The sequence below is a fragment of the Phalacrocorax aristotelis genome, chromosome 5 (genome assembly GCF_949628215.1).
Source record: "Phalacrocorax aristotelis chromosome 5, bGulAri2.1, whole genome shotgun sequence".
NCBI lineage: Eukaryota > Metazoa > Chordata > Aves > Suliformes > Phalacrocoracidae > Phalacrocorax > Phalacrocorax aristotelis.
This window is the reverse complement of record NC_134280.1, coordinates 43,517,497-43,542,663: the sequence shown is the minus strand read 5'-3', so window position 1 is coordinate 43,542,663 and position 25,167 is coordinate 43,517,497. Positions and strand designations below refer to the sequence as shown.

General features: G+C 42.8%; 1 protein-coding gene across 7 annotated transcripts in view; it reads left to right on the top strand.

The window, feature by feature from the left end:
- The window catches only part of HDAC4 (histone deacetylase 4), a 262,455-nt gene that overhangs the window by 78,837 nt on the left and 158,451 nt on the right, over positions 1–25,167 (top strand). The window lies entirely within an intron of this gene.

Below are 25,167 nucleotides of genomic sequence, written 5' to 3'. Positions count from 1 at the left end.
TACACAGATGCATGAACATATTTTTTGTATTAAGGAGCAGCAGCACAGTCTAATGTAGCAAGTGTGTGTTACTCTGTGCGGAGGAGCTGCTGCTGGGTGCTGCCTGGCTATACGTATGTAAAAGCTCAGCTGTATAATACCAGCACCGGATTAGTGCAATGCCTCCTTAAGAGGGAATATTCCTAAACTGTGGGTAAATAAGAGCCCCATTGATCTGTGTGTTTCTAAACGGCATGTTCAAAGTCCCTTTTGATGACGACTTATCCGTCCTCAAAAGTAGATACTATATATATAATTTTACATGCATAATAAAACCCACCATATTGCAAGAGATGGCTTGCATTCCTGATGGTGTCCACAGGAGTAAAAATAGCTTTGCCTTATGTGGTCTTATTAAGCATTTGATGTATGTTTAGGCAACCCAGCATAGCAGGAGCAGGTTGACTGCCCTTCCCTGAGCCGAGGGCTGGCCAAGCTCCCCACCGCTGAGAGACACCAAAGCTGATGCCTGAAGAACCTGCTCTTTCCACTTCACCAGCAGTCCAAAACCCAAACCCACTTGCAATACTTATCCCATCTGCTGTGTATTCATGTCTTGGTGCGCTCTGTAGGGGAAGAATTGAGTTTGGATGGGGTTGTGTGTGAGGCTTGTGGGCGTTTGGAGGCGCCTTGTTCTGAAGACCCCCTGCTTATGTGCCCCACTCCTCGTGTTTCTTTGCTTTGTCCTTCCCTGCTTAGCTCAGGCGAAATGAAGGGCTGCTCGCTTCCAGTGCTCTTGATCATGGAAGTGCCTGTGTGGTCACAGCTGCCATTGACGGTTACAGAAAGGGAAACCACAAGTCTTTTCTTTCTACCGTTGATCCTGAGTTGCTGTTAAAGGATTTCAATTGCAGCAGTTCAGCTCTCCACCTCACTAAAGCTGCCTGTGGCTCCAGGTTTCAGGGTGCAGCTGCAGACACAGACTCTGAATTTATGTCACTGAGGTAGGAGCCCTATGAAGTTGCTCCTACCCATGAATGGTTGTGATTTGTTTTGGTGAAAATTAGGTGAACCAAGGAGAGACCAGGCTGGTGAGCCCCAGCGAGCACCTGGAGAACCCACCATGCTATCTGCTAGCTTTGCTTACTCATGGTCTGAACTGCGTTTTATTGGCTGTTCTTTTGGTTTTGCTTCTGCCTGGGGCTGGGATGCAGAAGATATTCCTTCCCCACTCGCTGGCAACTGGGAATGTATTCACATTCCAATACATATGTCTACATATGCAGGTCCTGACCTGATGTCTGACAGCACGTGTGTCTCGGGCTTGTTATGGGCTTCAGGTCAAAGTATTTGCGTTGGCATTTACTCCTTTGGGTGAAATCTGAGTTTGTGGGGTTTAAACTTTCTCTGCTCTGCAATAGGTAGCAGCTAAATGAAACAAAAGACAACCAAAAACCCACCCCAAAGCCCCTTCTCTTCTAAAGCTCACTCAGAGCATCTGCATGTATCGTTCAAATGGCTGGAACTGTTCAGTCATCTATATAATTGTTAAATATTAAATGCAGCAATGAACTGTGTACTTGCTATTCGGTGACTTTATTTTTCAAAGCATTTAGCAAAAGTGGGCACACATGTGGCGTTCCTAATACTCTGTAAATGGTTTTGTCCTGATCCTCCTGGGGACGGGTGTTTTCCCAAGGCATTATGAAAAAAACGTGAATTTTGATTTCAAATTTACGTTACAACACAAACTGTGCAGACTCTCTGCGGAAAACTTAGGGCCCTGTAACTTCTGGAAATCTCAGCAGCTTTGTGTTTCCTCTGTGATCTCGAGGCCTGCACCTAAGAGTTGACAGCTTCATTCCAGGCCATATACATTGCAACATGAGATGTCCTCAACCAGAGGTAAGGTGAGCAAATATTTTTTGGGTGCTTTTTAACTCCTCCAAATACTAGTACTATGGATTTAAGTCTAGGGTGATGTAGACCAAGTGTTTGGGTGTGGGCGGGGTTTTTTTGGGGGGGGTGTTTTTTCTTCCTCTAGGCATACCAGAATGGATTTCTCTTGCTTGCAGACAGTGTCTTGTGTTTTCCTTAGCCACTGTCTGTGAGACGGAGCGCAGGCCGCTAGGCTGTGCTACCCTGTAGGGCTGAGGTGCCACCTCCCTGGTGGTGACACAGGGCCAGCTGCTGTGGGACAGCCTGCCTGGGGCCTTTTGGTTAGGGCTTCATGAGTAGCCTACGCACACTAGCTTCTTCCCACACAACTCTTTGGAGAGCTCCAGTTAGCCAGAGATGATCAAATATGGGCTTTGTGGTGGTAGCCACAATTTAAGAATGAGTGAAATAACTTTGCGGCCCATTGGTAATTTGTTTTCTGTGCATTACAATTTTTAATTTCTTGGGGCATAAAAATCAGCTGTCCTTTAAAGACTTAAAGGTGCTGCTTCTGCTTCCTCAAGTGTTTTGTCAGGACATGGCACCCGACTGCAAGAACTGTGTGTACAGCATGTCCTGAGCCACCAGAAAAGCACCCAGACCATGTCTTAATGCTTGATTTTGGAAGGGCAGGGGACTGTAGTACCACCTGGTGCCTAGGTCATCACCCCTCCAGGGTGGTGAAGCCCTGCTGATGACTCTCACTTCTTTAGCTTCTTTGCTCAAAAGCTGATGGATATTGTATACTCTCCCTTCCATGGGTAGAGCTTTCAAAGAAATGCTAAAAGTGAGCTGGGTTTTAGCCCCAAGCGGGACTGCCAAGGTGGTGGGTGGTTTGTGGTTTGGTGTGTGTGGTTGTTGGGTTGTTTTGGTCTTGGGTTTGTGGTGGTTTTTTTTTTTTTTGTGGGGTGGTGTTTGAGCTGTGTCTTACTTTCCTACTTCTTTACACCCTCGTTAGACTCTCTTGCTGCCCATCTCCCTTCTCACAGTAATTGCCAATGTCCTACACCCTGTGAACTGTCTACTTTGCAGTTGACTATCAATTTCTTATCACTTTCCTTACCTTTTTGCTGGATTTTTGTGTCTGACACTGATTAATAGATTTTACTGGTGGAGGACAGGATGGGTAGACTGTGCAGGGTAGTAGTAGTTTAGGAAAATATTGTTAAAAACAGAGGCAAGTGCTCTGGATTTGTTGGTGTTGTATATGTTTGTGTCTTTTCTGTCTGTTTAGCGTACAAAGCTGGAAATATCAACAGGTGATTAAACATAAAATATTTTAATTCTCACTGATTCATTAGACATTGCAGATGAATTTGTTCTGAGGGGGAATTATTTTGAGACTGAGCATTTTGTAGGCAGCCAAGGATTTGCAGGTGGCAAGCTACAAAGGGAGGTGGCAGGCCTGGGGTAGGGAACAGGTGGAGAAGATGCTTGGGGAATGCTGCTGTTCCTTGAACTTAGCCCATCTCTTCCTCTTTTTGCTCTTTATTTTCAGTGATCAACATGTTAAAAAATGAAATACATAAAAAGGTTTAACTTGTTATTAGTAAGATGACTGACCAAGAGGGTTTTTTTTCCTCCTGAAAAGTCCTTCATGCCATAACTTAGTGTTAGTGCTCATGCTGTCTTCTGTGTTGTGTTCTTGGTAGCACTTTTGCATGTGGGTGCTTTATAGCATTGAAGAGCATTTGGGACTGAGGAGGCCTGATTTTGGTGACACTTTGAATAGCCCAGCCCAAAGATACTGTGCATCTCAGAAGCATCATCTTTATCCAGGAGCTGATCATCCTTTTCCTGTAGCCTGGGTCTGCACCTGTGCAACTATACAGATATGGTCATGAAGTGTGGGAGTGCTGGTAAATCCAGTGTTTTGGGGTCTGAGCGTGTATTACAAGTGGTTGATGCTTTAGGAAAAGCATGGGTGCCTCCCTCTTGGGGCTGGTGGTGGAGAGGAAGATCTGCACCAGGCTGGGGCTTCCCACAGCCTGGGAACACGTTATAATTCAGTGTTGTACTGAGGCAGCTGGGTGGAAAGTATCTATAGAAATTAAATACACCTTGAAAACAAAGGCAAAGGAGAAACTTGAGGCTGGGTACACGGTGGGAAGCTCTTGGAAGTAAGTGCCTGGCTTTTCTTCACTTGGAAATAAAATTGCTGGTCTGCCCCTCACCCCCTCACCCCCCTTCATTGGAGCATTGTTTGTGCTCCCCTTGAACATTAACTGCCGAAGCCCCTTCACTTTGTGTGGGCAGGCATGGAAATCTGTTTCCCATCTTTCAGAAGATTCCAGCTAGTTAGGTTGCTTTTGTCATTCAATTTTCTCTTGTTTACCAGGGTATTAGGAAGCTGGAATACAAGCAGTGTGTGTTTTGCCCTAGGAAACATCAGTAGTCCAGTCACCATTCCAGAAATTCCTCTTGGTTCATTTTTCTTTGTAACAGAGCTCACAAAGATTCTGAACGCAGTAAATGTAAATCTGAAAAGGTCAAACCTCATGTATGCTGGAGACAAGAGTGCAGGATGACAGCGATGCAGGGGCACAGATGAATTTTAAACTGTGGATTAAGAACAACGTGTTCACAGAGAACTGTCAAAGTACATCTCTTGAGTACCGAGGAGGAATTAGAGGTAAAGCAGTGAGTATTTCTCTAGCATTTCTTGGTGACTTTTTAACATACAGGAGAGAGGGATCAAAACACAAGATTCATGGCTAGGAAAGGGTAAGAATTGCATAAACTGGGGTTGTTCTTTACTTCCAATCGCTTTGCCTGTGGGATCCCAGTGGCAGAGGAGTGCAGGGGGAAGCAGCACATCAAGGGGTTTTCCCGTTGGCCAAAGTTGTGTTGAATGAGCTGTTTTGAGTATGGATTGATGCAGAGTTTGCAGTTGAGATGTGTTTCTGTTCTGTGGGTCCATTCATGTGTGAGCTTGCTGGTTTTGTGCTGAAAGCCTGTCCAAAGGCTTCAGTTTGGATGAAGTCCTTGTTCAGCAGTTCCGTAATGGTGGGATTGGCTTTGACTTGATGCATTTCCAATTCAAGAAGTGAAAAATGGTACACAGTGGAGGGGGAATCTCATCTAGAGTAACAGAATTGACAAATGTCAAGTGTTTTCAGCTGCTCCTTTGCACGTGGTGTACAAAGGATGAACAATTCCTGCTAGCTGGGCATTCAGTGTATTGAAATGTGGGCCAAAATTGATTTTTCAGGGAGGCCATTGATGTGCACTGCCAGTTTGATGGGGCTGTCAGCACAGCACTGCCTCCGGATGCTGTTGCACCAGAAAAAGGAGGCATGGCAATGGATGAGGGATGAACAGGGCTGATTTCTCCATCACTGGCTGGAGGAAGGGAGAACAAAAATAGCTCTTTGTGTAAAACACTGAAAGATGCAGCCAAAGCTGATGGAGGCATTTGTCATTTAGCAAAGTGATGGGTTTTTTGTTTTGTTTTGTTTTAAATAACATACAGGTAGGATAATATGTTCAGGATAATAATGTGCACTAGTTCTAGGAACTGAGAAACTAAGAATATGAACATTTTGTTTGTGGTGAGTGCCTTGGAGCATGGGAAATGCCGGCAGACTCCTCTTCCCCTGCCGGCCCTGGTGCTGCTTAGCCGCTGCCAGCTTCATCATCCTGGGACCCCACCCTGCTGTTAATGTCTTAAAGTGACTTGGCACAAGGAGAAAAATCTCATACTTAGGGTATTTAAACCATTTCAGGGAACGAGCTAAGCTAGAGATGAAGGGTGAAGGGTGCTGGGGAGTGCTGTACACTGCCTGTGCCATGATTACTGGGAGCTGACTGGTGCCCCTCAGGACTGCGAACCACAGAGTGGGTTGCGTGTGGTAGTTCCTGACTCAAGCACGGGGATGGGTGCGCTCCTGGAATGTGATGGGAGAACACACCCCTGTGCCCCTCTTCCCCCACCTCAGCTTCATTTCATACGTGAGTTGTTTTAGGGCTGTTCGTCTGTATTTGGTGCCCACCTTGGGCTTTTCTTCTGCAGGCTGTGCAGCACACAAAACTAATGTCCCTGTTATGGTGCAGGGAGAGGCAGTTCCTTTGGGTCACCAGTAAGCAGGGAAGGCAGTTTTGTAGTGGGAAACCAGAAATCTACCATCTGAGGAAACTGCCAATTTACAGTCACTGGTTTCCACCCTGAAAGAGGGGAGGATAAAGCTTACAGAAAGGTATTTCCAGATGAAACATCTCCAAATAAACTTGGGTCCTTTTTATATCATTTTACACTTTTCTCACCATTTTTTGGTATGTGGTGTGTTTACTGAAGGCGCTGTTACTTGCTGTTCATGGAAACTAACGGAATATGTTTTGGTTTAGGACAATAATTGTATATATACATGTGTATAGCTGATACAAATATATTGATTTATATAAATCTGTTAATTGATGTGATAACATTGTCTTCTGTATAATAAACCTGCTATTTTATGATCTTCAACATATTTGGATTTGGAAAGGTATTATGAAGGAAAAGGCATTCTTTTTAATTTTATTTAAAGAAAGAGAGGGTTCAAGGCCCATTATGCATTAAACAAAAATATTCTTTAAAGATATTAGCTCATAACTCCAGGCAGCATATGTCTTCTCTCCAGAGAGTCCTACTTGTGAAAACAGCATCACTTGTGAGGGAGAGAATCGCTGACTTGAAAAGGACTGGGTTATTTTATCCAATCTGCCCTAGTTCAGAGCCTTTTCATCTTTGTGGCTATTCAGCAGAGGCTCATGTCTGTGGTTTTGTTTTTGGTTTGTTTTTTTTTTGTCGTTCCCCCCCACCCCCCAAAAAAAAAATAAAATCTCACCAGTAGCACAGGAGGGGAGTGAGTGCTTAGGCTCGGTGTGGGCAGTTCTGGTCGTACCAGTGCAGGGTTTCTGCATGCTTTTTGTAGCTCCCAATTAATTTGCGATTTCAAGCTGCCATCTTTCTACATGCTCCCTGCTTGCCCTGAGAAGTCTTGAATCTGTTTTGCGGCTTTCCTAAACTTGTGCGTAAAATTGCTCTCTGGCCGTTTTAATGTCAGTAAGGCTTTGGCACAGCTTCCAAGCATCTCAGAGCGGTAGGATGGCCCCTTCCACACAGTGCCATGCCCATGAGATCAGCAGCAAAGACTCCTGCAGTGCTGGGAAGAGGCTATTGCATGGCCATGTCTTCCTCGCTCTTCAAAAATTTGTTTCACAGTAGTATGAGAGTTAATTTTGACTTACCCACGCCTCCTTTTTTTCAACGTCCTTCCCCTTCCATGGGAAGGAGGGACACATCAGCTGGGAGGAGCTTTAATGGATTCTGATGGATTTCTGAGAGGTGCCACTTCGCTTTTGGTTGGGGCTTACAAAGCTGTGGAGGCATGGCTTTAAGATGACAAATGGGAGATAAATAACTTCAGATTAAAACAAAAAACCCAACAACAAGACAAAACCTGAAATACTTCTCTTCTTTTGATTACTTCTGAGTAAATGGTGTCTTAAGGAGTGTTCTAAGCAGTAAAAACAAGTATCTTAATTTACACTTTTCTACTTGCAGTCATCAAACAAAAACCAATATAACAAAACAGGAATGACTTAAAAGTCTTGACTTTTCTTTTTTTTTAGATACTTTTTGATTACTAAGAATAGTGGTGCTTCTTGGCATTACTGTTTTTACAAGTTGGCTTATTGCATTGCTTGCAACTCTCAGTCTTTGTTTTATTTAGCTGTGGTTTTTAATTTCCTGCTTGTGGCAGGGTATGTGTTTGTCAAACGCTCTAGAGCTAGGATCATGCGGCTTGCCTTTCCACTCACAGTTACTGGGTTACAGCGGCGTTTGCTTCGCAGACGGTTCAGTGTGCAAGCTGACAGCATGTGGCTATATTCAGCATAACCTGCAGCAGCTCCTGTCAAGTCATGTGTGACTTAAAGCCTGATGTTTTCAGTGGTCATAAATCAGTGTTTAGTTTTGCTTGAACTTGGGAGTGAGCTTTTAAATCACAAATGTATTCTTGCTAATGCCTTATCCACATTAATTTGGTTTTGAAACTAATGTTTTAATTTAATTTTTTGAATGGGATTTTTTTTTTTTAAGACTGCATCCTGGAGGGAAGGAGAAGAGGGTTGAGAGGGCCCTTAGGGTAACCTAAGAAGTCTTCTGATGGTATGCAGGCTGTTGGGCCACTGCAGCTGGTATGTTAGTCTTTCCTGAGCTGGGAATGGGGACTTTGCTGCTGGTCCAACACATTTTTGGTTGCATGATGCGTAGGTGGTTTGCAGTATGTTGCTTGCAGTTCATCTGCATAGTTTCCCTGCTTTTATGAAGGTGAAACCTGGCAACTGCATTGGAGCAAGTTGAGTAGTGCCTTTGGTTGGGAGGGGGATCATATGTTAAAGTGTACAGTAAACTTTCTACCCGCTGTAATATCTGGGGACCTCTACAGAATTTTTTTTAGGGCTTTTCTTTCTTTTGTAACACGTGAAAAATATTTCATCATGCAGTTGTCTGATTCTGCGTTCATAGAAATCCTCATGGATCTCAGACCTCACCTAGATGTTAAAACTCCTGAGATTTCTTACTGTGCATTAACACTGTCTCCGGACAGACCTCATGCACCATGCATGTCCGAGTGGCCATGACTTTTATGCAAGTGCAGTCCATGGGGTTATCTGGTGCTTTTTAGCCCCCCGTGAGATTGCACTTTGCAGGTGAAAGCTTATGTGCTCAAAAGGAACAGGCAAGTAATACTCCTTAACATACATTTTCATTGTTCCTATTTGTCAGGGAAACTTCGGCACACCGTAGAGCTGTGAATTTGTTTCGGCGCGTTTTGCTGTTAACGTGCCTTTTCGTTGTTTGAAGCTGCTCAGTGCCATCAGTTAGGTGAGTCTAAGCATCACGCAAAGCTATTGGATATGGAGTAGAGACTCGAGTATAATTTTATTGAAGCAGCGTGGCATTGCATGTGGGTGTTTTGGCTGCATGCAGCCACTGAGCAACACTAACCTTAAGGTAAAAGGGAGGGATGATGGTGGACAATATTATTTTTGCACCCCCCCCAGTAGTGAGGGCCTGGTGTTATTTTGAACATATGCAAAGCCCAGTGTTTTGCCTTGGCCTCATGGTAAAACGGGAGTCACTTCTCCTTGTCTTGAAAACGGGAGATGCTTCTCAACAGACAGGGGATTAGAAATTTCTATTTCAGAACGTGCTATTCTCATGTTACGGTGTTTAATTCAATTTCAAATGCTTTTACTATAGTAAATCTATATTGCTAATATTATCTAATATTACTATAATAGGCAGACATAGATAAATGATCCATTGTGGTAAAGTGATGAGAAAAAAACATTTGGTATTACATGAATATTTTAGCTTGAGTTAACCCCCTATTTGCAATAGAACAAGAAAAATTAAGTTATGAATGCGAGGGAGCTGTTGTTGATTGTACCTTTCTTGTGTTGATGGTGAGGTTTTCCTCTGCCAGAGCGTTCCATCGCTTTCCATCGTCAGGGTGAATCAAAACAGGCGCTGAGGTTTTGGGAGCTGTCTTCTGGGTGAGTCACTGTCTCTCTCCCCGAGGTGCATGCTGAAGCTGGTTTCTGTGAGCTTCTCAGTCTCATAAGAATAATACTTTTACTTTCATCAACAACAGGGGCTACTGACAAAGTGTAAAACTGCCTGGGTTTCTCCTCGACGAGATATCTAGGGAGTCTCAGGTTTGAGAAATGCAACAGTTTGCAGACTGAGGTTGAAGACTTTGCACTGTTTCAAGGGCACACGATTTATCCAAATGCAAACTCACATCCCAGCTTCCTGAGTCCCACAGATGCCAGTATACTGAATAAACGCCTGGTCTGAGCAGACTAGAAGAGACTTTTCTTGTGAAACACATGGCAAGCGGAAGGAATTATTGCAGCTGAAGAGCATGAGTTTAGCAGTAAGGCAGAGCTGGAGGCATGCAGGAGTGAGCCCGTGTAACCTCGTGGATGCAAATCAGAGGTGCCTAGAGTATAACGCAGAGGAACACGTGGCAGCACGCTGCTTGTGGCATCCTACAAAACATCTCTTTGTGCTTCTGAGGTCTTGTGCCTTTTCAGTTGGCTGTCATCGTTAACGCAATAAAAGGAAACATTAAATACTTCCTTGCAACAGAAGGTCTGTGTGTTGCAATCTGCCTAAAACCAAAACAAGACCCTCCATAATCCTGGGAAGATCTGCCACAGCTCTGATGTGAGCTGTGGAGAGCCAACTGGGAAGAGCTCCTTTACGCACTCCGTTGATGGATTGCTACCAAAATTCAATCACAAGCAGTTCAAAAAGTACATTAATAATGCCTTTGGGATTTCCACCTTTCTGTCAAAAAGCAAAAGGTCTGTTCTTGCTGTTGGTGTTACTGTAACAGTGTGGTAAGTTCTTTGCCATCCTCTTGCATGAGTGCAGACAGATATACCCTCACCTGTCTAACTGGGTTTTGTGGTCTCCATCCAGTGCTCTCTGTACAAAGTGTGTGTCGCCTTCACAGCTCTAATGTAAAGACAGTAATTTCCACAGAAATGCTTAGTTTGAATATTTTCAAATGAAACAGTCTCTTTTGATGAATGGCTCCACATTCTTATCTTTAGTTAAAATTAAGCTTTCGTCTTTGGCACTTTTTGGGGGGGTTGGTTTATTCTGAAAGCGAGGAGCCAGCTTTGGAGTTTGGAGTATGGTCATTCTGTGGACACAGCTGGTTTTAATTGCATGTTTCTTTCATTGCAGTTTATTCCTGTACTTCCCGGATTGTTTGAGTTTAATCGATGATTTTGATTTAAAGAGTTGCCCTTTGCTAGGCACTGTCTCTGTTGGCTCTTTTGTCCTGAGCGCCCTGGAGTGCACTGGGGAAGGATTTTGACCTCTGGATGCTGGTAACTTCTGGGGTGCCACACAGCAGCTTCACCCAGAGCAGCATCATGAATTCAGTACATAAAACCCTGGAGATGGCCGCTTGTTCCTTTCACGTAGACTGTCTCTTCTCATGCTGATGATATGGCGGCTCTTCCCTGTATTTCTGATAACGACTATGTTGTCTTGATCGTCTATTATATGAGTGCACAGAAGTAACTGTCCAGACTTTGTACACCAATTTCTTAAGTTTTTATGTGCACCTATTTGAAATATGAGCAAAGCAAGGAAACAAAACTTGTCTTTTTCCCTTTTTAGAGAGAGAGGATGGCATTTTAAACATGTGAGTGCTGTATTCAGTGGGCTTAGGGTGATTTGCCATTCAGGCTGCTAATAAGCATGAACAGCTTGTCTCTAATCCTTCAAATGTTTGACCAAAAGGGTATTTCACTGGTGAGCAACAGGTTTTATGCTGTTACAGCAGCAGTCTTGGATGCAGAGAAGATTCCATATGCAAGGATGAGTTTCTTGGGAAGGCAGAGCTGCCGAGGCTGTGCAGACACCCACGGAAGATGCGGGTGGGTGAGTTGGCAGACCAGCCAGCCCTCCATCTGATTGCTGGCTCTTACCCCAACACAGCAGTGCAAGCTGAAATGAGTCCCTGCCTGCTGTAGTTCAAATATGTATTTAAATATAAGTTTTTAGGATTAAGTAATTGACCTAATGGATAAAGCAGGTAACAGGTAGAAGGAAGCAAGGCTTTCAGGCCCAGTTGAGCTGGCCCTGGCACAGGGTAGGCGGGGAGCAAGCTGGTGTCACTCAGGGTGGGTTAATCATAAATTTTACCTGTTTGATGGATAGATGTGTAAACAAGAGGGAGCTGGGTTTTAAACAAATAATACTGGCCTACATAATCCAAGCCTGTGGGAGAGGGGAGCTGTGGTTGCAGTGATACATGGGTGATAAAGATGTGAGGCATCGGTACCCGTGGAGCTGCTGTTATTTCTGAGTGTGTTGTCCTGGTGCTCATTGACTAAGGTTGGTGTGACAGCAGAAAAGCGAGAAGAGCCCCCTTGGGTCTTGCAGAAGCTTCTAGAGTTGTAGGTCTCTGACAAGCTGTGTGTAAAGCAGACATGTCCAGTCTAGCTTCCCTGACCATGTTTCTCAGATCTCTGAAGGATATTCTCGCTTGTGTGTGGTTTTTCCCCCAGTATTTTAGCTCTTATTTTGTCGAAAAGAGGCTTGATGGAGCACTCTGAAAGGTTGAAACTTGAAGCCTTGCACTCTGACAGCCACCTGGGACCCAGCAGCTCCATCAAACCCAAGTCCTGCTTTGCTGACGGTCCTGTTTCCATGTCTCTATATTTATTTTCCTCAACAAAAAATTCTCCCTTTTTTCCTCTGCTCTTTCCAATTTTGCCATCCACCCAAGAAGCTGCAGCTTGTAAGGCAAGAAGGCATCGAGTTAGTAGCGAAATAGTAGATGGCTTTTGTTGCCAGCAGTGTCCAGGGTGGGTTCTGAGCATCAGTTTCCTTTGCCTCTTTTCTCCCTGTCCTCTGCTTCATCTAGAAATTTTCCCCAGGTTAGCCTGACTTCTGAAAATATTAGCGTAATGGGTTGCTGAGTAATTATTATTACTTCCTTTTTCTGCTGTGGAAGGGATCAGAGCCTCTGACACAGCCTGCATTGGAAATAGTGTCAGGGATGAGCCTTATTTAGCGTGTGTGCTAGCAAAATGCAGGGCTGGGTTAAGGAAGGAAACCCATGCTGTTTGGTTCATATAACATACAGTTCGTTCCCTCTTTAACAAGGCGAACCTTTTTTCTGCTTGGTGTCTTATTAGCTTAAGAGTGTCCTGTGAGCGTGTGGGCAGGAGCTGGAATCTCATTCGAAGCCTGGCTCTTCTGCAGCTATCTTTCAGCTGGATTTCTTCCTGAGAGTTTATTCAACTGGAGAGAAGGGAAAATTAAGCAGGTTATTCAACCTTCTCTTCTGCCTCTAAAATGTGCTTTGTAGGTCTCCTTCTGCTGACAATTGCAGATAATTTCAAGGTGGTTGGTGGTTTTTTTTTTCATTCCTTGCTTCATTTTTGTATCACCAATCAGTTTTTAAAACCTGCTGAAATATTAGTTTTGATTATAGTGGCATTATATCTGTGAATTTGTAGCTATCAAATGTGAATTCATGTGTTCTGAATAGTCCATGATTGTGAAATGGCCGGGTGCCAGCAGCACCTCTTCTGCTGAATGCCAAGGGAGTCCTGTGGAGTTTGCTTTTTTTTAGTGTGCTGAAGTTCGTGGGATCTGTCTCGGCAAATTAAGCACATGGTATTGATAATACTGATCTCCTGCAGAAATATTTCTCTGATTGCGGAATACTGGCTTTACCCCATTCACATACCTAGAAGGATGGAAAGTTTTACTTACTGTTAATAAAAGGCTAAATTAAAACTTGAACAAAACAAAAACAAAACCCAAACCAACCCACCGTGCACTTAGAAGGGAACAGGAACATTTTGCAGGATGGCCCTTGGAAGAGTCTGTTGGTTGAACGTAATATTCCAGAGCTAAGTTTAATGCTTGGACAGTAATAATTTCTTGAGGACAGTCGCCTATTCAGATGGATAGCACCCTGCAGATGGTGGCAGATTGTACCCTCCTCCACTCTTGCCAGGAGCGTGTGCTCACTGACAGAATAAAAGAAGTAAGGATGAAGCTATCTGTAAGAATTGATGAATCTCTTGCCTTTAAAATTAAAGTGCTTCATGCCAGGGAAAATATCTATGAATATATTTATAGTAATAAACAGTGTAGTCTCAGCTTCTTCATTGCAAGCAGGGAAATTGCAGTTCCACCAAGTCTGTGAAAGTGGAATCTACTTTTAGATGCTTTGAAATGGTAGTCTTTTTTTTTCCTTTTCTTACTTTTTTCTCCAGGATTTAAAAATATCTGAAGTCCAAATTTTAGAAAACTGTACATGAATTGACATGAAGCTATTATATACAGACTACCTAAAGCTGGAAGATAATGGCTGCTATATTTAGGAAGATGTAGACTGGGGCAATTTTCCTGCTATCTGGTGTTGATAGTAATTGACTTATATTATATAAGGCTGGAATAATGGGGAAAGGCTGTGCAAAGGTACCAGGTTGGTCTGAGTGCAGCATCTCATCTGAGATGGATTTAACTTCAGGGCATAGCAGGATTCTGGGGAGACAGGGGCACAATGATGTGTTTTATTCTCCATGTGGTGGAAAGCCTGAGCTGTCCTTCTGGAACTTGAGGCAGCGCTAGGCAAGAGAAGGTGTTGGATGCTCACCACCAAATACCTTCTGAGGTTGGCTGCAGAAGAGAGGCTCTGGGAAATGGTTGGGTAAGCTAAGCTTAAAGCAGAGCTAAATCTCTGACATAGTCCTGGCCTGGCGTGGCATGCTTACGGTGACATTATGTGTATGAAAGAAGATGGCTCTGGGCAGGCACAGGTGTGTTTCTTGGTTTTCCACCTTGCCCAAGTAAGACAGAATAATCTCTCAGACTGCCAAGGTGCGACAGGTGATCAAGATGTAGGCTACTTATTCGGTTTCTGCTGCAAGTGCGTACTTGAGGTTGTCCATAATTGGACTTTGTGGTTATTTTCTGTGTACCAAATGAGCTGATTTTGAAACTTGTTGCAGAAGAATGGAATGAAAAACAGCATTAAATATGGATATTCTTGGCTTAAAAGGGAGAATGCACATCAGAAGTGTACTGTACGTGCTATTTCTTTAATGCGGTAATTCTTTCCTTTATATCTTATTTTTTCTTCACTTAATGCTGCACCTGTCCAGGGGATGGTGGAAAGGCTTGGCTGTAGGGGGTTGTGACTTTCCTTGCCCACAGGGGGAAGCAAGTCTACTGAAATGGCTAGCTATTCCTTTTCACTGTAATTATGTCAGACCATTTTCAGTGAGCTTTATCTCTTTGATCTACTGGATAGGTTACCACAGACCTTCATTTTCTTGCATTTACATGTAAAAGATTTTTTTATTACAATGGATTTCCAAAATCACTTATCTTTCAAGTTTTGTGCAGATGAAGTTGTCAGTCTGCTGAAGAGACTGAAGACTTGTCATGTTTAGTAGGAGTTTCGTTATCATCCCACTGCAATGAATTAAAGAAAACAATGGCATAGGAAGTAAAACACAGCACTTCTAAGATTTGGCATTTGAAAAGTAGCATATTGTCATTTGGATATTAATCTGTAAACACCTTGAGGACCACAGCATTTCCTGTTTTAACACATCTTAGGTGTTTGGCTTCTAGGATAACTTATAGTAATATGTTAAAGTTTGCTTTTCTTATTAACTGGTGCTGAGTGCTGCTTTTACCTTGATGTTAACCAGAGTGGGATCTGTTGGATTTATCTTTACTAGGTTCTAGGTAGGAAAGCAGTGTGAAGCTCTTGTATATGTTGTGCCTGAGTATCTTTGGACTCTTGTAAAATATTCATGTGGATTATAATGCAAGAGAAAGCTTAAAATCCATCATAGTTCTTGCTTGCAAGGTGCTGAGTGCTGTGCTCTGCTTCTGGCTTCAGTGGAGCGCTGTGTATCCTCCACGTGACAACTGGACCTACAAACGTCTCTGGAGCAATCAGTATTGTCAAGGGCATGAAGGAGGGTTACGATTCCAGACATGTCAGCCTCTTCTGTAACTGCGATGGACATCAGCCTGACCTAGTTTAATACTGCATCAAAAGAAGTCAGAATTATGGCAAATTAAATATATACAAGACTGTGTTGATGATGTTTATGCGTTATGTCACTCATTGGCAATAGAAGGTGGTCAGCTTGGGTATTAGATATAGTGGTGGTAGTAATAATAAGAAGAAACCCAAACCAACCCCATACAAACAGGATTGGATTAGCTTTCATTTAAATGGATGTTTTCTTGATTATATGTGCAGAGCAAAAATGAACATATTTAGAGCCCTACTTCAATATATGTATTTTTTTGTCTCCCCTCCTATCCACTGTTCTGCCTGTGGATATCTGCAGCATTTGATTTTTACTATCTACCTTTAAAGTATGAATAAATAGTGTTTAAATACTACATTTGTTTTTGTTGAATTCTATAGGCTGTTGCAATGCACTGGATTTTTATAGCAGTTGCAGTTGATTCCGATTGAAACCATAATTGGTATTTTGACTTGATAGCTGCTGTAAATCTCAAAGAAGAGAAGGATGCTCTCATTTTGTTAGGCTGCTTCTCTTTCGGATGCATAGTGCATCTTCCAGCTCTCTGGGCTAATTAAAATGCCATTACAGTACATGTGGTGCTACAATACAGTCTAGGGAGACTTCCAAAAATAGATTCCTGAGTGCAGACAAATTAGAGAGGAAATATGCACTGAACATTTTCTCATAGGTTTAAAGAGAAATAATCCATTTGCTGCCTTAATTGCTTTCTTGTAAATGTTGAGGACTTTTTTTTCTCTGTAAATTTCAAATGAGTAGACAAATAATATGTCCATGATAATTACTGTTCTCATGACTAATATTTTAACTTGTTGTTACATGCCATAGCTATTAATATGCAAGTCAGGATGGCTTAGTGGACTGTGCTTAGTGGTCAGGGGCAGAGACTTTTATCCCTCAGCGATCCTATTTCAGCTGCCTCGTATCCCAAGGCTACAAGGCTAGTGCACGGTCTGGTTTTAGAAATACGGCGATGCAGTTGGCCAGAACCACCCACTCACCCACCCCAAATCCTGCAAAGAAGTAATGCAGATAAATACTGTTTGCATGTTGTTCAGCAAAACAACCCCTCAACTCGTGTATAAAATGCAAGATACTTTTTATAATGTGACTGTGATACATACATACTGATAGCAGGGAAAAAACTAGGTGTTCTTGGGCCTGAAAGGGGTCCATGAAATTGCCATGCTCTCACATGTCTAATGGAGACAGCACGTAACTCCCTGGGCAGTGCCAGTAAGATTGAGGAGCTCTCACTTTTCACAGCATGTACTTCTGTATAAGCTGCTGACAACGGCCTGATGACAAGGGATGAGGCTTGTGCTGGTCTGTAGACTACTGGCAACCTTAATCAGGGGGAAGGGGAACGCATGAAGAAGAACAGCTCATGACTGTGACAGCAAGTACCATGCAGAGGATCAGCTCTGTGGAGTCCAGCGGATGATGCTGATGGGGTCAAACACAGGCTGCGTGGGGTTGTTTTGAAGCTTGCTTTAGGACTGAATTTAGTCCAGTTCCTCAGATGTGAGTCCCCATTAGTGGCTGGAACATGTTAGGCTGGGTGTTTTGGGTTGAGTTTGAGGCATATCCCCCCCAAAATCCAGTCTGTGTGCTCAGACTGCTCCATGATGCAACCAAAAATAAGGGATGTGGAAAAGTATGGTAAGTGGGGCAGCCAGGGGCTTGTTCCAAGAGCCCGCTCCCGGTGCAAAGTGGAAGTTGATTCTGCCGATGCTCCTTTTTGTACAGGCTTTGAAGGTAACCCTGGTCAAGCATACACATATTCATCTCCTGTGTGAAGGTAACTGTGAGGCTGAGCCTGTCTTGGAGCTTTCCTCTGAAGTGCAGTATTGTTGTGTTGAAGTGTCTTTCAGCTGTGCTGTGAAGCAGATGGTAAGGTGGCGTGGTTGGAAAGAAGGGGAAAGGATCTTTCTTTTCTTTGCAAGACAGGTTCACAACTGTTTTACTAGAAAGCAGTGTGGAGAACAGGGTAATTGTTTGCTTGATGACAACTACAAATTCAGGAGTCATTGATCCAGAAGCATCCCCTTTGTTTCTGTCCTTAGCGAAAGCTTAATTTTAAATGTGGATGCATGGTCTTGAAAGGATGTGGTTGGGATAGTCTCTCAGATGCCAACTGATGGTTATTTATCCAGGGCTTGCTGTCAGCCGCCTTGTTTTGCCTGAGGCTTTTTATCGATTGGGCACCAAGAAATTACAGCTTCTTTTTATTTTAGCTTGGAAGGCATGGGGGCAAGCTTTTGAGCTGTATACTCCTGGTGAAAAAATAATCAAAGTAATCTGGTAATTGCCTTGCAAGTGGCTTTCAAAGAAACAATGATCACTTGGACTATTGCAGATGTCTTATTGGGATGTCGTATTGCTCAACAGTTTTCCTCTGCACTCCTGTTTCTTATCTAGAAACTGGAACTATATGAACAAGAAGCTCTAGATCCTACTCTGTTGCTGAGAATGGTAGAGTCCATCAGAGGTCTTGCAATTTGTGTGCCAAGCCTACCCCAAAACCAGCTTGGAAAGGAACCTGATGCTGTGAACGGCAAGTGGCTGTAGCTGCCTCTTGTGGAGGATGTGGACTGGCAGTACAATGGCAAGGTCTTAGGTTTTAGGACTTGTTTACAGGAGGCATAATTCCCTGCCTACTCAGAAATAATCGATTGCTCTGTGCAGCAAAGTGTTGTCCAGAAAGTATATGATTAAAGAAGATGAGAAAGATATTTGGTCAAGACGTCTCAAAACTCCCTGTGTTAGCAGATAATTGGTCATCCTGAAAAAGTCTCGGAGCCATTATACAGTCTTCCCTCAACTGAGAACAGGTTGATGTTGGAAAAACTACTGAGTTCTGCAGATCTTCTATCTCATTTTTTAAAATCTTTTCTCAGAGGTTTCTCCTTGATTGCCTACAATTCATCTTCTGGAGATGAATCTAAAACCAAGGGCAGCTTTTGGCCACGGAAGCTGTCACTGTCCCTGATTAATGACCTCCCTTGCCTTGCATATGCCTCTGCTAATGCATAGTGGAATGAACTTGTCTTATGCATCATTGCCAAATGGTGGATGCTTAGTTTTGTGAAGTCCTTTGGCTTTTCTTTGTTGCATCCTTGCTTTGCCAGGTGTTTTTCATCTTTTAATTGTACATTTGACCATTGTTGTTGCAGTTGTTATTATCATCATCATTAAGGTGGTAGGGTTTTAATCATTTGACTTTTCATCGTCCATTTTCCAACTTGTCGCTGAATTCTGTATCTTGTGCTCCAAAGGGGGATCTCTGTGGTGTGAGGGCGTGCCTGAATTTTAAATGCATCTTTACTGCTCTTACCAGTAAATTGTGAACTACCACAATTTGCTGGATGTAACAGATCCAGAAGATGATGATGACTGGGTGGGCTTTTTAAACCAGGTGTGTACTTGGTTTAGAGTGATTCATGGAGACCTGATTTCTTTACTGATGTGCCCCATGTAACCTCTCAATATTTTTTTATAAAACTTGGTTAAAATAAAAACTTTTTTTCTCAGTTTTCCAGCTAGATATACTGACAAAGAAATAAATCTGTTGCCTGCTTTCTTCACTTTGATCCTTCTTGATTTTCCTGCTACCTGATTTTTGTTCTGCCTTTTGAAATTTTCTCTCAGGAAATCAAACCCTAGTCAATAACACTCATCTTCTGTACCTCTTCCTCCTGCCTTTTTCCCCTGCCTCTCTTGAAGTTTTACTTCTATAATTCTGTAGTACTTTTCCTCTACTCTGGGTATCCTGTAAAGATAGTTGTTGGTTGTCCATCACTTTACTCAAGGAGTTCAAGTAGGCCAGGTTGATTTGCGCCAGGTTGAAAGATCTGAATACATGGAAAACTATTTAAATAACCTCTTTGTTCCCAGTTCTGCCTGCATTTTTAAACTCATCAGAGTTAATTACGGTAAGGCTGCTTAGTTTTCTGTAACAGCTCAGTGAATGCTTCAACCTTTTGTTTTTGTTCATTTGTCCCTTTCTCTCTTTTTTTTTTTTTTTTAAAGTAATAAAGCTGTATTTCCCTGACCTTGTCTCTTTTGGTTTTGCTTTGGAGGTGGTTGTTTGTTTTGCTGCTTCATCGTTTCTGAGGGTTTTTATCCATGCAGGTTTCTGTCTTATTCTGGAGCGTAGACTAACCATCTTTTCTTTGTGTTGCTATTTTCAACATGTTTAAATCCTGCAAATCAAGCCACTTCCAAACCTGTCCCAGCTATATTTTTAAAATAACTTAAACAACTCTTTGGAACAGACTAGGATAAAAATAAACTGTTCAAGTTCCCGTCAATGAATAATGGCTTCATCTTATTAATTAATGAGTAGGAATACCCATCTGGAAATTAAGCTACACTAAATGTTCTCTAACTTGAGCCATGAATCAGGCTGGTGTCTGCCTCCATCCAGGCTCGATGGACAGTGCAGTTTGTCTTTCCCTTGCAAGCATCTTGGACTGGACGGTCTACAGGCATCATTTCATCACCAGCCACCGTCAGCCCTGGGATTAATCTGCCCAGTTCAGACTCCCTGGTAGAGCCAGAACAACTCACTCTTGCTGTTTTCTAATATTTTTGGTGAAATCATTGGATTGACTCATACAGAACCAATTCAAGAGGGCATTTTCTTGGCAATTATTTTTAGTAGCTTAGGAAAAACTTGGTTAGTAGAGAGCTTGCAAAATATTTTGCAGGTAATCTGGTTTGTCTCAATACTATTCAAAGCAGGGTTTGTGGCTTCTAAGAGTTAAATTGCCATTACATGTTCTGACCTCTTCACACTTCCTTCACCTGTCCACAGCAGAAAGACAAACTGCTTCCCATCCCTGTCTGCTTTCTGGGGACTACAGAAACACCCCTGTGATCCCTTCTAGGCAGTAACAGGGATAAAATTTTAGTGTGTGTGGCACAGGTGATTTTAGTGTCTTCTGAAGCTTTTTTAATTGTAATTTTCTAATTGCCAGAGCTTTCTCTGTAGGTACATGGTGAATACTTTGTAAAGTAGGAGGTAAAACTTCTTTGTAATGGAAACTGATTGTATTCATTTTGGCATTTGCAGACCCAGACCCGTGTTGGTGTGTTCTTAGCATTGGCATAAACCGTTGTGCTTTTCATTTGTTGCACAGAGGTCAATTATACAGCAATTGATATAGGGAGAGGCTGCAGTAATGGTGGTAAGAAAACCCAGTGCAGCAGTAGGAGAAAACACACTTTTCTTGAGGCTTAGATCCCCCCAAGTGACCAGTTTATCTCCATTGTGATGGTGCATCAGGAACTGTGAAGCAATGTGGTGGAATATGCAAAACATAGGGATTTTTTTTTTTCCTCTTTTAAACTTGTATGGAGCACATTAATCACCGTTTAGGACTGCAAACCTCTCCATCTTCCAGTGGTCAGTTCTCAGGATTTTTTCCCACAAAAGTTTGACCTCAATTTAGCTTATCTGTTCGAGACAGAAGGAAGCAATCAAAGCAAGTGCTTTTGTGGGCAGCAAAGGAGGAATCCTGGTAGATTGGGTGTGTGGATTTTAGTACCTGATGAAATTTTGATGTAGCACAGTTATGATTTTAAAGCCTTTCTTTAGACTGGTGTAAGGGACTCTTCTGCTCCTTTCAGAAGGTGTGAGGGTTTTGGTTGCTTTAGTTTGGTTTTTTGGGGCTTTTTTTTTAATTATTTGGGGGTGTGTGTGTGTTTTGGTCAGTGTTGTGTTGGCAGTAGATAGTATGCTTCATTACATGCAATGGTATTTTGTCTTTCCTAACAAACTGATCGGCTAGTCTCTTGAAATTAAAAGATTTATTTGCCTTTTTTTTTTGTAGGAGACAACAGGAATGTTTAACTGCTTTGAGAGGCCAATTTTTGTGTTCTGGGGTTGTTTGGTTTGTTTTTTTTTGTTGTTTGTTTTTTTTTTCCTCTCTGTTTTTTGGACTCAAAAGCCAAGCTAACTCTGCATGTGCAGCAAAGTTTTGAGTCCAAGATGCTCAGTTTTTTTGTCGAGTGAAGTTCATTGATGTTATGAACCATCACAGCTTTGACTAATACAGATATTGTGCAAAAGCCAAAACCCAGAACAAAAGAATGTTTCACACCCTAAGTGGCTGACCTGATGTAGAACTGTGATTTTTGGGGAATCTCCTGCAGTATCCTGACAACAAGTCAGATAGACTCTGTCTGCGTTTATGGAGGTGTCTGGAGTAAGAGTTTTTTGGCTTTGGCCTACGGCTGTTGGGATGCTGCTGGGAAAAGGACAACACCTGAGTTCCTGCTTGGAAAGGCTGATTAAAGAGCTTGGGCTGCTCTGAAATACGTACCGCTTCTGCAGTGAGGCACACTAGCTATATGAAATGAGCTTGAAATATCTCCAAGGTCCTGGCTTTTTCACTGCTGCTCATGTTTTGTAGTACCAGAGGAGGTATGTGTATGGGGAGCAATATAGCAGAGTGTGTGTGTGTTTGCAGCTACTTCAATTAAAAACAAACAAAGAAACCCAAAACTCCTCTAGATTCTAGAAAGTGAGTAAATGAAAAAGTCTTCAACGTTGCCTTGCTTCTCTGTGGAGATGCCGAGGATGCTTGTTTCCACTGGGAGGCTACTGCCTCCACCACAGTACGGGGATGTGCTGGTGCTGCATGGGCACTGCAGCCTCCGCACAGCAACCCCACAGGCTTGTGCTTTCACCCCTCTCCATCGTGAGGTGGAGGTGTATTTGCAGAGGGAGCGAATGCAGGTGCCCAAGCCATGTCCCAGCTCATCCCATGGGGCTGAATGGGCCTGCCTTGATGTGCAGGCTCCACTCCTGCAGCCAGAAGTGATGCACCTTCTGGTACCTGTCTGCAAACTGCATGAGAGGGGAGGATACAGAGGGCTGGGAAAGAAGGTGGTAGGTTACCAAGAGCAAGTAGGGTGAAACAATTATGGTCTGGACATACCAACCAAAAGGGTTTTTTAAGGAAACATAAAAAAGGTAATAAACTTGTGCTGATAGCATATTTGCTGTGTTGTGATTGCTGGGCACATGCATTTACTGTGCTCAGGGTGTGAGACAGCTTACCACTCAGGAGGGGCAAGCGATGCCAGCTTGCATGTTTACATCTTGTTTTAACCTTTTTTTAGGTTAGCTTAGGAGAAGAGACGCCTTATACAAATATCACCTGATAAACTGCCTCTTTTTTTTCTTGTTTTTAAACAAATAGAGATTTATTTTTTTAATGACTCAATACAGCAAATACATAGAACCTCGGTCTTACATAGTTTGGTTTCACTTCCAGTTTTTAAGGTGTCAGTGCTTTAAAAGACATTCTTAAATGTTTTTCTTGATTAGTCTATTACTCATTTTGAAACAAAGATTGAAGAGCATTGGTTTCTGATTTGTTGGGGTTTTTTTTGATTCCTTGAAAAATGTAGGGTTTTTTTTCCTAAGAATTAAAAACAAAACCAAAGAAGTCCTATAAATACCCACTAACCAACACTTTTGTTGGTGATCTCTGATGCACTGGTGAGACTGAAAATTCCCAACAGTGGGGGAGAAAGTACGTAAACAACAAAATAAAAAGCCTGTATCAGTTTGGTCAGCTTCAAAGGGGGTTGCTGGCTTTGTGCAGGTGCCTGTCTGGTGTCTGGCCAGCCAAGTGATCCTGCTGAAATGGCTGGTGCTGCAGACTGGCGCTAGGAATGGGTGGGCTTTCATCAGTTGTTCCTTGCCAGCAGCTTTGTACTGCTGTTTAATATGTCACTTGTTCAAAATTGCTGGATTTAGCATGATAAAGGGCACCTTAGCAGCTCCCAACAGCCTTGCTGCAAATATCCTCTTCAAAACTGACCCGGATTTGTCTTGTAGAGCACCTGGACTGCTAGTACAGGGCTCTGTTTTGTAGATGGGTCCTTTTCTGAAGGCACATCTTCATCTGAAGTAGCTCAGTGGAGAAGCTGAAACTACTCAGCTCCCCAGGAAAAGGCAGGCCCATTCAGCCCCACGGAGTGGGGCTCTTCTCGCCTCTCCCTGCTGCGCACTCCCTTTTCCTGGACGATGCCTCCGGCCGAGCTGTGGTGTGTGCCGGCATGGGTACGTGTACTGTGCCGGCTGGCTGCTGGAGTGACTGCTGTATTGCTGCTAGGAGAGGCCAGTGGAGTTTTTTTTTTGTGGTGTTTTGGTTTTTTTTTTATTTTTTTAAAAAGCCACTGGCAGGGTGAAAAGATGAGTTTGGAGAGCTGCTTGTGGTCCCTGGGTAATGCTGGTGTATTCAGCAAAGGCTTCAGCAGGAAGTATGATTGCAATTCACTGCTGAATTATAAAATAAGAGTGAGGGCTGAGATAGCAAGTGCCTGTCTTATAGGAAAAACAAGGCTGTAAAAGCTGACATTTTAATAACCACGGAGGAACATATTTTTTCCGCTATCCATTTACTCTCTTTGATCTGCAGTGACCACTGGGTTGTGAATCTCGAGAGGCTGATGGCTGAATGTTATTTAAAATAGTGACGTTTCACTCTATCCCTTCAATCCCGTTGCCTAGTCTTGTATTGCCATTTGCTGCTCCTTGTGCAGGTGAAGCTCGGCTGGCCAAGTGTCCTGCCACCGATGCTGTAGGTTGCCCACTCCAGTACAGCAAGCCTGGCCACACTCTTGGCTCTAGAAGAAACAAACAAAAAGCCAAAAAGAAGAAATTAGAATTTGAGTAATCTATATTACTTGTTTGAGAAGGAGAACTCAGCATGGTTATAGTTTAAATTCTTGACGTATTGCCTGAGGCTGCACTGATTCTCGGGTATGGTCACTGGAGGCAAACCTACGCAAGTGATGGAGAAGACCCAATTGTGCTTTCTCTTCAGAAACCGGGAATGGAGAAAATGGGGAGAAGAAAAGTGTGACTTTTTAAATGTTTTTTAAAGTTCCACAGACATCTTAGCATTTTTAATAATACTGTCGTTTGCTTTGACTGAGAGAGATGGGCTTCTTGGATGTCTCCAGGCAGGCTTTGGCTTGATCGTATCTGTGCTGCAGCACAGAGTGCAGAAAGGCATTAGAGCTAGCAAGACAAAACTGGAAAAGGTGAAGATATTGACAGTAGAAAAAACGACTTTGAGATAAGTTTTCTGTATTCAAGTATTCATAATCTGAGTACTGAAAACATAATTTAGCATTTCTTGCTTCAACTTTTATTGGTGGGGGGCAGATGGGAAGGGAATGGGTGACTAGAAAATCTGGTCTGGCAGTCTACAGCAGTAGGTATTGTGTTCTTCTGTTTTAACTCTACCTGCATGCAAGATACAATCTTTGAAATATTTTAAATAAAGAACTGCTTCAGCAAGGCGAATTTCTGCATATCATTTACAAAGTATGTTTTTAATGCCTTTCTGAAATCCAAACTTATGCAAAACAGGGCTTGTTATGCATGTCTATGCATTTTAATCTCCTGCAGTGATTTGTCAGTTTTCCTTAACATCTCCCTGGCATATTACAGCCATTCTTCAACTTCGCTTCACAGGGCTGTATTTCTGTCGTAACTCACTCAGTTCTCTGAGCAAGGAATGAATTGCAATTTAGTTATTGTATGGTAAGGTTTATAAACTCACGTGCCTATTTCCCTGGACTGGGATCAATACTGGTTGTGGATTTAAAGACTGG